The 15651-nt window shown below is 43.9% G+C and overlaps 1 protein-coding gene across 3 annotated transcripts in view; it reads right to left on the reverse strand.

Moving 5' to 3' along the window:
• cers6 (ceramide synthase 6) overlaps window positions 1–15651 on the reverse strand; it is a 291866-nt gene that overhangs the window by 80124 nt on the left and 196091 nt on the right. The gene's annotated exons all lie outside the window — the stretch shown is intronic.

Raw genomic sequence — 15651 nt, forward strand, 5'->3', positions numbered from 1 at the left:
TTCGATGCCCTGCAGCATTTACAGCACAGTCTATCTCAACTATTGAGCATTTCCACTTTTTTGAAGGTGATTGAATGAAGTGTCCACTCAAGTTGTATAAGTCTAACTCTCTCAGACTGGAGAAGCTCCAGCAAGTTTGGGCTCCGAATGGAAGCAAAGCAACAAAACAGAATTGAGAAGAAGTCGGAAGTATGGGAAAAAAATAACTAAAGGCAGCAGGTAATGTGCAAAAATATAAAAAGGGGGAAAATCCATATTGATGCATTTTCACACAAATCTAAAAGCACAAGAATCATTGAATGCCTAGGATTCGGGCCTGCACTGACTCTTCAAACTTACGCATCCTGAGACGCTAAGGGGCAATTTAGAATGGCCAATCCACCTAACCTGCACATCTGTGGACTGTGGGAGGAAACAGGAAGAAACTCACACCAACACAGGGAGAATGTGCAAACCACAGACACATGAGGCCGGAATTGAATCCAGGTCCCTAGTGCTGTGAAGCAGTAGCGCTAACTACGGCGCCACCATGCCTCCGTGACTGGAAGAATGAAAAGTCCTACTGCCATTTCCATATTTATCTGTTTTAGTCTCTGAACTACCATTTTTTGGTGCCACATTTCTTTCTTCACCTTGGTTGGAGTGATTTCTATAAATACTGAATGGGATTTTCCAAGAATGGAAATTTCCACCTGAGCTCAACGGACATTTAAATGGTGCGCCGAGTTTTCTCTCCCACCCGCTACGATTCCTGCGGAGGGCGAGATGGGAAATTTCCGGCCGGTTTTTCACAGTCAGGTGGCAGGTACAGCAATGAGGCTGATATTCCAATGCCTCCTCCCCTTAGAAGCAGTATGCTCGCTGTTGCACGATACTCCATCTAATGGTTTAGCCGTGAACTGGCGCATGGTATTCAACAGGCATGTGGATCTTCAAATTGTACTTGACGCTGGGCTTCAAACTCCAAGGTTTGTAGATTCAGATTTGAATGACCAATTATTCCAGCTACGGAGTTCAAACATGTGCACTTGCGGATTCATTAAAACATTGTTTTAAGAGAAAAAACTTCTTTTAAATACATTACAGCGGTGACTACACTTCAGAAGTAACTTGTTGGCTGTAAACTACTTTGAAATGTCAGGCGGTCATGAACAGAGTCGTCCTCTTTTTTAAACAAGAGGGGCATCTTACAGCTGTGTATGTAAAAGCCAAGCCGAGTCTGAAAGGTTCAGATTTTTGCCCCTGCTTTTTCTCTCCTTTTCCTTTGCTGGTTTTGTTTTTTTCTCTCTTTCTTTTGCAGCTATTTATGATTCTGCCATTCATGCCTCCTCTAGATACACCTTTTGTTTCTTATGCTTTACTGCTCCCTCCAATTTTGCACCATCAACATTTTTGTCATTCCATTTCTTCTGCCTGCGGCGCGATCACAGACCTTCTCTTTTCTTCGGTTTCCCACCCTTCCCCCTTTTCACTTGCTTAAAACTGACCACATCGCAAACTTTTGAAAGTTATGCTGAAAGGTGTTCAATCTGAAATGTTTCTCTGCCAGGTCTGCGTTTCCCGTTTGTCATTCACATCTTTCGCCCCTGTCCTTCTTCAATCTCTGTAAATGTGGAGTGAGAAAACAGCTGGTGGAATGAGGCAAGATATGAATCCTGAAGCTGCGCGCGTTCATAGAATCTGAACCATAGAATCTTACAGTGCAGATGGAGGCCATTCGGCCCATCGAGTCTGCACCGACCACAATCCCACCCAGGCCCTACCCCCACAACCCCATGCATTTACCCTAGCTGGTCCCCCTGACACTAAGGGGCAATTTAGCACGGACAAATGTGAGGTAATGCATTTTGGAAGGTCTAATACAGATAGAAAATATACAGCAAATGGCAGAATCTTTAAGATAATTGATAGGCAAAGGGATCTGGGTGTACAGGTACACAGGTCACTGCAATGCAGGTGGAGAAGGTAGTCAAGAAGGCATATGGCATGCTTGTCTTCATCGGCCGGGGTATTGAGTTTAAAAATTGGCAAGTCATGTTGCAGCTTTATAGAACCTTAGTTAGGCCGCACTTGGAATATAGTGTTCAATTCTGGTCGCCACACTACCAGAAGGATGTGGAGACTTTGGAGAGGGTACAGAAAAGATTTATCAGGATGTTGCCTGGTATGGAGGGCATTAGCTATGAGAAACTTGGAGAAACTTAGTTTGTTCTCACTGGAGCGACGGAGGTTGAGGAGAGACCTGATAGAAGTCTACAAGAATATGAGAGGCATGGACAGAGTGGATAGTCAGAAGCTTTTTCCTAGGGTGGAAGAGTCAATTACTAGGGGGCATAGGTTTAAGGTGCGAGGGGCAAGGTTTTCTACACAGAGAGTAGTGGGTGCCTGGAACTCGTTGCTGGGGGAGGTAGCAGAAGCGGATATGGTAGTGACTTTTAAGAGGCGTCTTGACAAGTACATGAATAGGATGGGAATAGAGGGATATGGTCCCCGGAAGGGTAGGGGGTTTTAGTTAAGTCGGGCAGCATGGTCTGTGCAGGCTTGGAGGGCCGAAGGGCCTGTTCCTGTGCTGTAATTTTTTTTGTTCTTTGTTCAATCAACCCAACCCGCATATCTTTAGACTGTGGGAGGAAACTGGAGCACCTGGAGGAAACCCATGCCGACACGGGGAGAATGTGCAAACTCCACACAGACAGTGATCCAAGCCGGGAATGGAACCCAGGTCCCTGGCGCTGTGAGGCAGCAGTGTTAACCACTGTGCCACCGTGCTGCCCCATTCGCCATCACTCAGTCCATTCAGTACAACATAATACAATGCTATTAGTGGATTTGACTTTGACAAAATGGATCCCAACTAGCCACCTGCATGACAGACCTCTGAGGCCTGCCTTAATTTACCCTTCCAGCTTTCACTTTGGAGACCAAAGTGGCTACCTGTATCGCTTGCTGAAGTAATTTGTAGAGGGTGCGTGGGACAAAAAATAATTTTAGTGGCCTGAAACTGTCAGTCATCATCAGAGGGAAAACTAGGTGTTTGGAGATATCAGTGGTCAAAAAAAAAAGATACCTCGCAGTTGTGGAAGTCACTGGTCAAACCCCTTCAGGCTCCAAAACCTCTCACTGCGACCTGTATCAGCTGATCACTTTGCTTAATGCTTCTCAGCGTGTTAACTACAGTGCATTAGCAATGTAGAACCAGCAAGCCCAGAATTGCACTGCCACTGACCCTCATGCTGACAAGTAAATGAGGGCAGTCAGCACTTGGTGGGCAGATAATAAGGACATTCAGAAAGTGCACTGGGAACTTGGGGGAAGTGTTTTAATGCCAGAAATTGGACAGAAACAGCTTCTGGCAATTATCTTGCCTCAAAAGATTTCCAGTGCCATTTTTTTACAATGCAAATATGATAAAGGCAGCCAGGAAATTCACTTTTAGCATAAAATTGCAAGAATTCCAGATCATGCTTTGATGCTGTGCCAATGTACCATGGTATCTCCTCAGTTCAAGTATGAGAAAGACAAATAAACAAATCCTGAATCAAGTTGCTATTAGTCATGAGTGTATAAAATTGCCCCTAATTTGGCACTAATCTTCCTTAAAGCTGTCGCAGAATGGTTGATATGGGAAATGAGAAACTGTGCACAAAGATGGTTTGCGTTGCTCTTCTGAGGTTGGACCTGAGACAGGTTGTTGGGGCAGATATGATGGTGCTTGATGCTGATACTGGAAGTCACAAATGAGGAAAGTTTCCGTTCCACAGCACTAACAATTAGAGTCATAGAGGTTTACAGCATGGAAACAGGCCCTTCAGTCCAACTTGTACATGCCGCCTTTTTCGAACCCGTAAACTAGTCCCAATTGCCCGCGTTTGGCCCATATCCCTATATACTCATCTTACCCATGTAACTGTCTAAACGCTTTTTAAAAGACAAAATTGTACCTGCTTCTACTACTACCTCTGTCAGCTTGTTCCAGACACTCACCATCCTGTGTGTGAAAAAATTGCTCCTCTGGACCCTTTTGTATCTCTCCCCTCTCACCTTAAACCTATGCCCTTTAGTTTTAGACTCCCTTGCCTTTGGGAAAAGATGTTGACGATCTATCTGATCTATGCCCCTCATTACTTTATAGACCTCTGTAAGATCACCCCTAAGCCTCCTATGCTCCAGTGTAAAAAGTCACAGTCTATCCAGCCTCTCCTTATAACTCAAACCATCAAGTCCCGGTAACATCTGAGTAAGTCTTTTCTGCATTCTTTCTAGTTTAATAATATCCTTTCTATAAAAGGATGACCAGAACTGTACACAGTATTCCAAGTGTGGCCTTACTAATGTCTTGTACAACTTCACCATGACGTGCCAACTCCTGTATTTAATGTTCTGACCAATGAAACAAAGCATGTCAAATGCCTTCTTCACCACTCTGTCCACCTGTGACTCCACTTTCAAGGAGCTATGAACCTGTACCCTTAGATCTCTTTGTTTTATAACTCTCCCCAACGCCCTACCATTAACTGAGTAAGTCCTGCCTGGTTCAATCTACCAAAATGCATCACCTCACGTTATCTAAATTAAACTCCATCTGCTATTTGTCAGCCCACTGGCCCAATTGATCAAGATCCCGTTGCAATCCTAGATAACCTTCTTCACTGTCCACTATGCCACCAATCTTGGTGTCATCTGCAAACTTACTGACCATGCCTCCTATATTCTCATCCAAATCATTAATATAAATGACAAATAACAGTGGACCCAGCACCAATCCTTGAGACACACTGCTGGTCTCAGGCCTCCAGTTTGAAAAACCACTCTCTACAACCACCCTCTGTCTTCTGTCATCGAGCCAATTTTGTATCCCTTTGGCTACCTCACCCTGGATCCCATAAGATTTAACCTTATGCAACAACCTACCATGTGATACTTTGTCAAAGGCCTTGCTAAGGTCCATGTAGACAACATCAACTACACTGCTCTCATCCACCTTCTTGTTTACCCTTTCAAAAAACTCAATCAAATTTGTGAGACATGATTTTCCACTCACAAAGCCATGCTGACTGTCCCTAATCAGTCCTCGCGTCTCTAAATGCCTGTAGATCCTGTGTCTCAAAATACCTTCCAACAATTTACCCACCACAGATGTGAGGCTCACTGGACTGTAGTTCCCAGGCTTTTCACTGCAGCCCTTTTTAAACAAAGGCACAACATTTGCCACCCTCCAATCTTCAGGCACCTCACCCGTGACTATCAATGATTCAAATATCTCTGCTAGAGGACCTGCAATTTCCTCCCTCGCCTTCCATAATGTGCGGGGGTAAACTTCATCAGGTCCCGGGGATTTATCTATCTTGATGCGCTTTAAGACTTCAAGCACTCCTTCTCTGTTATGTGTACACTCCTCAAGACATCACTATTTATTTCCCCAAGTTCCCTAACATCCATGCTTTCTCAACGTAGTTCAAAATTTGCATACACACAAACGCACCACTCCCTCAGTGCCCAGTGGGCACTGTGGAAACAGGAGTGCATTACTGAGCCCTTCAATCACATTTTATTTTGATGTTTTAAGTTTCCTTTGAGCTTCTCTTTACTTTGATGCAGTGTCCCTTTAAAGAGCTGCATTTTAATTTATCCCTCAATCTGCTGATTTAACTTATTTGGTGAACTACACACACAAAATAAGGGGCCAAGAGGACACTGGTGGCTGCTTTTGAACAGAGGGTGAATTTCCCTTCGGAAATTTTCACTGCTGTAACCCACCTTCCCGAGTGGGCAGATGCCCAAGATGTGCCCAGGTGGAGCAAATGCTCACCTAAGATATTTAAATGAAAGGAACCTCCTCTAGGCTCCACACAGTTTGTCAGAGTCAGTACCAAAGATCTTGAGCAAGCACATCCCTCCCATTTACATCAGGCGGCAGCTACTGCATACTTTCAGCCTCAAAATCTTTTCCCCCAACAAGTAGCTAATTTGTGACATCTTTCTAAATGCTATTAATATTTCCATTAAAGTAACGAATAATGTGATGTACTTTCTATGTAGTATCTGTATTTAAGTGAAGTACAATTTGCATCATACTTCCATGAACTTCTAGCAGGAGACTATCCCCTGATACTTTAAGCACTAAAGAGCCTTCAAGGTGGACAACATAGGCCCCAGAGTTGCAATACCAGTTTAGCCTGTCTTTAGCACAGGTCACCATCAGGGTAAAAGAGTTGTAATGTGGGCTAGGAATAGCTACTCCATACATTGTTAAGGCTCTGATTGACAACTAATTTGTCTGTGAGCAGTCAATCAAGAGGTTGCAATCTATATTCTCAGGCTCGTGCAGCAATGAACAACCCCTCCTAACAGCACCCAGTTGCAAGGACTGATATTATAGATTAAAAACCTTTAAGAAGTCACCAGAACGTTTGCAACTGCAATGTGGTCAAGCTCTAGAAGCCTCCAGTTGGACTGCAGGTAGACATATCCAAACATGTGAAGATATTTGAAAATTCAGTTTGCATTTCCACAAAGGTAAGCAAAAACACACTGCGACTTTGCTGGAAGTGTGAATAACTTTTTCCTGGGAGAACCTGTACCATTCAAGTTAATGGCTGGGACATTACCATGGCTAAAAAGACATTGGAAGCGATTATACCCACCAGACTGGGGTCAACCCATTACACATTATGGAAGCATGATTCAATTGTTTGGAATAGCAGCCATTTTAAGTTGGCTGCATTTGCTGCCAACCAGATGCATGCACATCTGTACCAACGTGATACATTATGAGCAACGTGTTCCATTTGCTGGTGATGTTTACGTATAACACACTCCTGATTTCATGGTTTTTCTGTGAAGGGACCTATTGTACTTGCAGCCATTCAAACTGAAGTTGTCCAATCTTAGTTCAAAATTTCACACAAATTTTCATCTGAACCCTCACAGCAATGTAGTAGTAAGCTGCCCTCTTACGCATCACAAGAGGCTGATAGACAAAAAGCCAGCAAATACAGAATTATTAATAAATACAGGTTATTTCCCTTGCAAACTCCAAAATGACTTTTTTTTGTTAAACGTGATAATTGCTCTCATTGTGCTTTATATGCAGTTGCATTGTGAGTTTCACTTTCTTCAGCATTGAAAGAAAAATAAGTCATAATACATGAGATGTTTTGAGAGTTTTAGCAATTTCTGTGTATATGTGGCAAAGTACAGCTTTAATCATCCTGGTACAGAATATGCAAATACTCACTGAGAAGGCACACCATGTTCAAGATGAATTACACACTGTAATAAATCAAAACCATACACTGGGGTGCATGCATGGGCTAGTGCCCAAGCACAAACTTGTATCGGTGTCCATCTTAGTGGCCGCATTGTGTTGGCAGGAGACATTGGGTAGGATTGTACAGGCCCTTTCCGCTGGCAGAATCTTCCGGTCCTGTCGAAGGTGATCCTGCAGTGGGTGCCCTGGTTGGGGGGTGTGCCAGAAAATCACGCCCACAGTGGGTTAAGTTACTGAGATGGATCATACACCTGGGAGCTTTCAGTGAGAATATTAGAAGAGTTAAAGTGCAATGTATGAACCTTGAGGAGGATGTGTAAGATAGGGACCATATAGCCATATGGATCTTGGGAGACATGGGGGAGCTTTGGGGAATTCTGGATCAGGAATAGTTGTGAATCTTTTAGGAAGCTGGATTACCCACATGCTTTCAAGTTATCTATTCCCTGCAATGCATGTGAGCACAGTCTCTCCCACTCCCCTCACAATCATGACCAGCACTGCCTCCTCAAGGGGAATGATGGAGTTATACTCCCTCTCTCCCGTCACATCCTGCAGGTGCTTCATCTTGCCAAGCAAGGAAATGAGTGATGATTGATGAGTGTACTGACAGGTATTATTTTGTGTGATGCCTCACATACTTGAATGTGATACATATGAGGCCTGAGTAGTGCCTGTGCAATGGTGTGGAGTGTGTGAATGTAAGTGTAGAGTCAGATGGTGGGTGAAGTGTATTGATGTTGGGGGTGGTGCAATTCTTGAGCAGTGTGTTTGTCAGATGGGCTGATTCATATCATACCACTCAAATCTAATGGGCCATTTTCTTCCTACATCTGCTACATTAGCTACATTTGTGGCCTCCTTATCCCCTGTGGATACTGGATGTCCTCCCTCCTCGACATCCCCCATCACAACCTGCCTGACCTCTCTCCCTCGATCCCTGAAATCTTCCGCTGTCAGGCACTGCACTCCACTACTTCAGTGAAGTGGGTGCTTGAAGTCTAAATATACTACAATAAGAAAATTGCTTTCAATCGGTGCTTAAGTACTAAGTATGCAGGTGCCCATTTCAACACATCCAGGCACATTTACATTGAGAATCATCAATTAGCACCAAAAGCTCAGGTTAAAAGCAGAATATAAAACAGGTGTGCCGAACTAACAGAGCACCATTTGTATCTGCTTTCACCCTTTCTCCAAAATTACCCTGTAATATTTTATGACTATCAACCTAAGATAGCAAAAGCAATATTTTAATTAAACATGCTCAACAAAACAGCTCAGAAATGCCCTGGGAAAATATTTAGTGAACTCGGGGCCTGTAGGGAATGAGCTGCAGCCATGTACCCGTTGAACAATTCTTATTAATAAATCCTTTTCTTTAATTCATTAATGGAGTCTCTGAAAGTGCATCATTGCATCTGGCGACAAGGATGGGGTTATCATTACACTGCCTCTGGCCCGACATCTGTGAGTATCCTGTTTTCATGGAAGTCCAAAAGAACTCACCGGAATGCCTCTCTTTGGGTGAATTGACCGATTTGAGACATTGAGATATTACCAGACCCTGAGTAATGTAAAATTGGAGAAGAAGGACAGTTACAAGGTGGGCGAGCAAGGAAGAGAACACAGCAAGACCCCAGGTCAGAATCAACAAGAAGGGTGAGCAAAATGCAGAAACATATCTCCACTTACATTGTTGATGAGGAGACGGTCTGGGAGGCTCAGTGTATTGGAGAGGTTGAGGGATAGGCGCAGAAGAAACCTGAATCGGTCAGTGAAGTCAAAAGTTTAGAAAGAAACATTTAGGGACAAAGAAGAGAAAATAGCCCTGCAAAGCAAGAACTCTGGCTTTACGTTTTAGAAAAAGAGTTTTAAAAAAAAAGAGTTGTTTGCAAAGTTTTTAAAAAATGCACACAGAAAGCAGAGGTTTAATTAAGAATAAAATGCCTCAAGTGAACGGCAGGGAAGTTTCCCGAAGTGTGGGAAAATCATTAAGCTGAGGCTGAGTGACAAGATCCTGGTGTGCAGGATCAGGGGAGAGTCTGCGGGGGGCTCTGTGGTATCAGTCGCTGCACTGATGGGCTTCAAGTAAAAGCAAAGAAGATCTCAATCATTTAAATAAGTAAAAAAGACAATTTGCAAGTTTTTAAAAACGATGGCCCCATCGGACCTTGAGTGTGATAAAATAGACGAAAACCAGCACATCAAAAAAGACAAGAAGAGAAAAACGGCCTCTTCAAACAGCCTGAAGAAAAGAAAATCCGGAGATTGCTGAAACGACCTTCCCTCGGTAAAAGTGGAAGTTTTAAAAGTTCAAAAAAAAGAGCAGCCAGGTTTGCGCCAAAACTCTTAAAGCATAGGAAAAACACACAGAAAGCTGACAGCCCGGCGGCAAAAAACGACTACAGTCTTAAAGCGGCAATGCCCTGAAATAGGTAATACATTTAAAGTGGCAATTCACTTAAAGTGGTAACCACAAGAAGGAAACGGAGATTACGTGCCAGGACCAAGATTGCTGAAATGGTTACATGATCGGAAAAGCACAAGAACCAATAAAATATAATGGTCGATGAAAAAGACGCTGAATTGAAATGCTGGAAAGAGAAGAAACCTTATCACACAACCTAAGAACCAGAGAGTACCACGACCATTCCTCCGCATGTGACAGATCAAAACTATATTCAGTACATAATATGACATGGTGTCACAATATGAAATTGTGGTAGTGAATCAAGTTAGATTCCCGGAATTATTGTTCCTGAGACCGGACCCCTGTCGTACCAAGTGGATGTGGGAGGGGCAGATCATTGCATAGCACGGTTGCACAGTGATTAGCACTGCTGCCTCACAGCATCAATCAGTGCAGCAACAATAATCTCTCCCTCAATGTCAACAAAACGAAGGAGATTGTCATCAACCTTAGGAAGCGTAAAGGAGAACATGCCCCTGTCTACATCAATGGGGATGAAGTAGAAAGTGTCGAGAGCTTCAATTTTGTGGTGTCCAGATCACTAACAACGTGTCCTGGTCCCCCCCATGCCGACACTATAGTTAAGAAAGCCGACCAACGCCTCTACTTTCTCAGAAGACTAAGGAAATTTGGCATGTCAGCTACAACTCTCACCAACTTTTACCATGCACCATAGAAAGCATTCTTTCTGGTTATATCACAGCTTGGTATGGCTCCTGCTCTGCCCAAGACCGCAAGGAACTACAAAAGGTCGTGAAGGTAGCCCAATCCATCACGCAAACTAGCCTCCCAATCATTGACTCTATCTACACTTCCCGCTGCCTCGGTAAAGCAGCCAGCATAATTAAGGACCCCACGCACCCTGGACATTCTCTCTTCCACCTTCTTCCATCGGGAAAACATACAAAAGTCTGAGGTCACGTACCAACCGACTCAAGAACAGCTTCTTCCCTGCGGCTGTCAGACTTTTGAATGGACTTACCTTGCATTAAGTTGATCTTTCTCTACACCCTAGCTATGATGGTAATCGTACATTCTGCACTCTCTCGTTTCCTTCTCTATGAAGAGTATGTTTTGTCTGCATAGCATGCAAGAAACAAAACTTTTCACTGTATGTAAATACATGTGACAATAATAAATCAAATCAAATCAAAAATCAGGACCTGCCTTCAATTCTGGTCTTGGGTGACTGACTGTGTGGAGTTTGCATGTTCTCCCTGTGTCTGTGCAGCTTAGATGGATTAGTCATGCTAACTTGCCCTAGTGTCTCAGGATGTGTAGGTTAGGAGGATTAGCGGGATAAATACATAGGATTACAGGGATAGGGTTTGGGTAGAATGCTCAGTCAGAAGGTCGATGCAGACTCGATGGGCCAAATGGCCTCCTTCTGCACAGTAGGGATTCTTTGATTCTAACATTTCTTCTTGTAAAAGCCAACGCACTGACTGAAGTCAAATAATATTAAACAATACTGAATACTGCCTATTACTCACACCACCTTGAAATCTCTGTGAACATGCTTTAAAATTTGGCAGTCCTTACACAAGTAGTTCGTCGTTTTTGACTGCTGTAGGATTGTAAAAGCAAAGTTTACTCAAACTACTAGTTTGAAAAAATTTGCAATCTTACTCACTATTAATCTAAGCCCAGTCCTGTAAACCGAAAGTGTGTACTTGTTTTAAAGTACGTTTTGATATGATTTACATAATATGAATCACGGATACTCAGAAACCTTTTCATTTGTTCCACTGTTTCTTCATAATGTATTCACTCGTAATTGCAAATATTTCTAAGTGCAGCAAGTTAGAGAGGGTGCAGAAAAGATTCATGTGAATGTTTCTGGGGATAAGGACCTCAGTTGCATGGAGAAGAACAAAGAGAACAAAGAACAAAGAAAATTACAGCACAGGAACAGGCCTTTCGGCCCACCAAGCCTGCACTGACCATGCTGCCTGACTGAACTAAAACCCCCTACCCTTCCGGGGACCATACCCCTCTATTCCCATCCTGTTCATGTGTTTGTCCAGACGCCCCTTAAAAGTCACTACCATATCCGCTTCCACTACCTCCCTCGGCAACGAGTTCCAGGCACTCACCATCCTCTGTGTAAAAAACTTGCCTCGTACATCTCCTTTAAACCTTGCCCCTCGCACCTTAAACCTATGCCCCCTAATAATTGACTCTTCCACCCTGGGAAAAAGCTTCTGACTATCCACTCTGCCCATGCCTCTCATAATCTTGTAGACTTCTATCCAGTCGCCCCTCAACCTCTGGCATTCCAGTGAGAACAAACCAAGTTTCTCTAACCGCTCCTCATAGCTAATGCCCTCCATACCAGGCAACATCCTGGTAAATCTTTTCTGTACCCTCTCCAAAGCCTCCATATCTTTCTGCTGGTGTGACGACCAGAATTGAACACTATTTTCCAAGTGTGGCCTAACTAAGGTTCTATAAAGCTGCAACATGACTTGCCAATTTTTAAACTCAATGCCCTGGCCGATGAAGGCAAGCATGCCGTATGCCTTCTTGATACCTTCTCCACCTGCATTGCCACTTTCAGTGGCACTCAGATCCCTCTGCCTATCAATACTCTTAAGGGTTCTGCCATTTATTGTATATTTCCTATCTGTATTAGACCTTCCAAAATGCATTACCTCACATTTGTCCAGATTAAACTCCATCTGCCATCTCTCCGCCCAAGTCTCCAACTGATCTATATCCTGCTGTATCCTCTGATGGTCCTCATCGCTATCCGCAACTCCATCAATCTTTGTGTCATCCGCAAACTTACTAATCAAACCAGTTACATTTTCCTTCAAATCATTTACATATATTACAAACAGCAAAGGTCCCAGCACTGATTTCTGAGGAACGCCACTTGTCACAGCCCTTCATTCAGAAACGAACCCTTCCACTGCTATCCTCTGTCTTCTATGACCGAGCCAGTTCTATATCCACCTTGCCAGCTCACCTCTGATCCCATGCGACTTCACCTTCTGCACCAGTCTGCCATGAGGGACCTTGTCAAAGACCTTACTGAAGTCCATGTAGACAACATTCACTGCCCTACCTCATTAATCATCTTTGTCACTTCCTTGTCACTTCATCTCTAAAGCTCCTATCTATGGTGCTTTCCACCATCTTCATGCTCCTAAGTGCATCCAACTGCTGCTCCAACCTATCCATGTGGTCTGTAAGGAGCTGCAATTGGGTGCACTTCCTGCAGAAGCTGAGAATGCTCTGCTTGAAGAAGTGAAGATTCGGAGATTTGATGAGAGTTGTTCAGAATCATGAGGAATCTGGACGGCGAAAATAGGAAAGAACTATTCCCGTTGGTGGGAGGATTGAGGATTTAATGTGATTGGCAAAGGTGACTTGAGGGAAAAGAGTTTCATGCAGCGAGGAGTTAGGACCAGGGATGCACTGTCTGAGAGTGTGGTGGAGACAGCGTCAATTGCAGGCTCCAAAAAAAGAATTGGATAGTTCTCTGAAAATAAATTAAATTGCAGGGCTGCAAGGAAAGTGTGGGGCAGTTGGACTAGGAGAGTTGCTCTTGCAGAGAGCTGGTTTGAACACAATGGGCTGAATGGCCTCCTCCTGTGCTGTAACCATTCCAAGGTTTTATTTTACAGATTGCTGCACATTCGTTTTTAAAGATGAGAGCTGCTGTGGCACTGAGAGTTGGTCAGTGAGAGAGCTTTAAGGATTAATTTCTATTTAAGAGCTCCATTGAGTGTAGAGGGTCAAATAGGGTGTTTGGTGAGTGAGGGAGTTTGGTGAGTGAGGGAGTTTGGCGAGGGAGGGAGTTTGGCTAGGGACGGAGTTTGGCTAGGGACGGAGTTTGGCGAGGGAGGGAGTTTGGCGAGGGAGGGAGTTTGGCGAGGGAGGGAGTTTGGCGAGGGAGGGAGTTTGGCGAGTGAGGGAGTTTGGCGAGGGAGGGAGTTTGGCTAGGGACGGAGTTTGGCGAGGGAGGGAGTTTGGCGAGGGAGGGAGTCTGGTGAGGGAGGGAGTTTGGCGAGGGAGGTGTGTCTTTCTTTTTCAGCCTCCAGTCGTTGGTTCCTACTTTGGTACTTTGAAAGAAACTGATTAGTGAGTAATTGATAAGTTGTTTTAATTATATTAAATATTTTTTAAAGTTACAGTATGGCAGGCCAGCTTGGCTTAGTGGAATGTAGCTCCTGTGGTATGTGGGAAGTCATGGTTAGGAGCATGCAGGTAGAGAGGGAATGGGTGACTGCCAGACAGTCTAGGAGAGCTAGACAGGTAGTGCAAGAGTCCGTGAGTCAATCCTGCTTTCTAATCGTTTTCCATCTTGGATATTGGTGAAGGCAATGGTTCTTCAGAGGAGTGCAGGCAGAGCCAAGTCTGTGACACCAAAAGTGTGACACCAAGGGTGGCTCAGCTGCACAGGAGGGGAGGAAGAAAAGTGGAAGGATAATAGTGAAAGGGGATTCAATAGTCAGGGATCAGATAGGCATTTATGTGGCTATAAATGTGACTCCAGGATGGTATGTTGCCTCGCTGGTGCCAAGGTCAAGAATGCCAGGGAGCAGCTGCAGTGTTGAGGGAGGTAGGGATGGAGATAGTGGATGCATTGGTGACCATCTTCCAAAATTCTGTAGATTCTGGAACAGTTCTTTCAGATTGGAAGGTAGAAAACATTACCACACGATTTGAGAAGTTAGGGAGAAGAAAACGGGGAACTACAGACCTGTTAGCCTGACCACCGGTAAGAGGGAAAATGCTGGAATCTGTTATAAAGAATGTGAGAAATAGACACTTGGGTAATAATAATCTGATTGGGCATAGTCAACATGGGTTTATGAATGGAAATTCATGTCAGACAGACCTGTTGAAGTTTTTGAGGATGTTACTGACAGCAATGATAAAGGGGATATAGTGCACTCAGATTTTGATATTGTCTCTCACAGGAGGTTGGTTAGTAAAACTGAAGCACAGGGAATAGGAAGTGATATACTGGCATGGATTGAAGATTGGTTAACAGGCAGAAAACAGAGAGTAGGAATAAATGGGGCATTATTGCATTGGAAGGCTGAGACTAGTCTGGTATCACAAGGATAAGTACTTGTGCCCCAAGTTTTCACAATACAAATCAATGATTTTGATGTGGGGACCAAGTATAATATTTCCAAGTTCGCAGATGATACAAAGCTAGGTGAGAATGTGTGTCGTGAGGAAGATGCAAAGTGGCTTCAAGGGGATTTGGACAGATTTTAGTGAGTGGGCAGGAGCATGGTAGATGGAATATAATGTGGAAAAATGTGAGGTGATCCACTCTTGAAGCAGAAACAGATGTGCAGAGTATTTCTTAAATGTTGAGAGATTAGAAAGTACAGATGTTACAATGGGCCCTGGGTGTCCTTGTTAATAAATCATTGAAAGCTGAAATTCAAGGTGCATTGAGTCTAATGATATGTTAACCTTTATCACAAGAGGATTTGAGTCATGAGTAGCAAAAAGTCTTGCTTCAGATGAATAGTACCTAGGTTAGACCACACCTGGAGTACTGTGCACAGTTTTGGTCCCCTTAAAGTATAAAGTAAAGTTTATTGGTGGTAAGTAGGCTTACATTAATACTGCAATGTAGTTACTGTGAAAATCCCCTAGTCGCGACATTCTGGCGCCTGTTTGGGTACATGGAGGTAGAATTTAGCATGGTCAATGCACCTAACCAGCATAATTTTTGGACTGTGGGAGGAAATCGGAGCACGCGGAGGAAACCCACGCAGTCACCTAAGCCGGGAATCGAACCTGGGCCCCTGGCACTGAGACAGCAGTGTTAGCCACTGTGCCACCCACGTTACCTTTGGAAGGATATTATTGCCATAGAGGGAGTGCAATGGAGGTTCACCAGAATGTTCCCGGGATGATGGGACTGTCCTATGAA

This window comes from Mustelus asterias, chromosome 14 (assembly GCF_964213995.1).
Source record: "Mustelus asterias chromosome 14, sMusAst1.hap1.1, whole genome shotgun sequence".
Lineage (NCBI taxonomy): Eukaryota > Metazoa > Chordata > Chondrichthyes > Carcharhiniformes > Triakidae > Mustelus > Mustelus asterias.